The 1,558-nt window shown below is 45.4% G+C and overlaps 1 pseudogene; it reads left to right on the forward strand.

Moving 5' to 3' along the window:
- LOC123983586 overlaps positions 1 to 1,558 on the forward strand; it is a 23,417-nt pseudogene that overhangs the window by 17,105 nt on the left and 4,754 nt on the right.

The following is a 1,558-nucleotide window of genomic DNA, read 5'->3' on the forward strand; positions in this document are numbered from 1 at the left end:
AGTGAGGTGTTAAAAATGTCTGTGAACACCGGAGACAGCTGATCAGCACAGTGCTTCAGGGTGGATGGGGAGACAGAGTCCGGCCCAGCTGCTTTGCGGGGTTTCTGCCTCCTGAAAAGACCGTTGACTTCCCTCTCTGTGATGGAGAGAGGGGGGGAGGGGGTGGAGCTGTCCAGCTCTGGGGAGGGGGGGAAGAAGTGGTGGACTGAGGCTGAAGCTTAGCGGAGGAGTCACGGGGGATGGTATCCGATTGACTCTCAAAGTGGCAGTAGAGCAGTGGGTTGGTGATGGAGTAGCGGCTAAGGCTCATGTCTTTGGTGTGAGAGACCCAGGTTTGAATCCACTCTGAGCAAGACACTTAACCCCTACTTGCTCCAGAGGTGTGCGACCTCTGTCGTATATAGCAATTGTAAGTCGCATTGGATAAAAGTGTCAGCTAAATGAATAAATGTATGTAATATATACTGTAATGTAATGTAGAAAATTTCCCCTATGGGGGATTAATAAAGCTAAATCTTATCTTATTTTATCTTACAGACTGAAAGCTGAATTCAAACAGAACAACACTTTTACTGATCTCTCTGACCATTTTAGCTTCTACACAGTGTCAGCCAAATCTGTATATTTTTCAACAACAAGCAACAAATCATTTTAGTTCTAATGAAATGTCTTCACAGAGAGAGGGAGAGGAGTCATGTTTCTGTGGAGGAGCAACCGTCCTGCTGTTCTTTGTGTCAGGACATCCTGAAGGATCCAGTCTCTACCAGCTGTGGACACTGGTTCTGCAGACAGTGCATCACCTCATACTGGGACCAGTCTGCTTCACCAGGAGACTCCTCCTGTCCCCAGTGTGGAGAAAAATCCAGAACAAGAGCTGGAATGCAGACAGCCAGTCAGAGCAGCTCTGTAAAAGGTAAGACTGTACATCTGTCTGCTGATGTTGTTGTGTCTGAAAAAGGATTCTTCTTGGTTTATTTGGTGTAGCACACAAATTATAAAAATTCTATCCATCCATCGTCAACCGCTTATCCTGCGTACAGGGACGTGGAGGGCTGGAGCCAATCCCAGCTGACAATTATAAAATTAAAATATGAAAATATAAAAATTAAATTACGTTAATAAAATCATGTAAATTTAAATCCTGTACTTATTTGCAATACTTATCCCATGATTTAGTCTCACATTTGTCTTTCTCTTTCAGCAGAGTGTGGTCTGCAGGAGGTTTCAGATGAACATAAGATCAGTCTCAGGAGGAGATGTGAACGTGTGACTGAAGGAAGTGATGAAACAGGAAGTGAAACCCTCCTCAACAGGATCTACACTGAGCTCTACATCACAGAGGGACAGAGTGAAGAGGTTAATACCCAACATGAGGTGAGGCAGCTTGAGACAGCTTCCAAGATGAAGACCCTCCATGAAACTCCAATCAAGTGCCACGGCATCTTTAAAGCCTTACCTGGCCAACAGAGACACATCAGAGTGGTTCTGACCAACGGCGTCGCTGGCGTTGGAAAAACCTTCACAGTGCAGAAGTTCACTCTGGACTGGGCAGAGGGCT

The sequence above is a fragment of the Micropterus dolomieu genome, linkage group LG01, assembly GCF_021292245.1.
Source record: "Micropterus dolomieu isolate WLL.071019.BEF.003 ecotype Adirondacks linkage group LG01, ASM2129224v1, whole genome shotgun sequence".
In the NCBI taxonomy this organism is placed as follows: Eukaryota; Metazoa; Chordata; class Actinopteri; order Centrarchiformes; family Centrarchidae; genus Micropterus; species Micropterus dolomieu.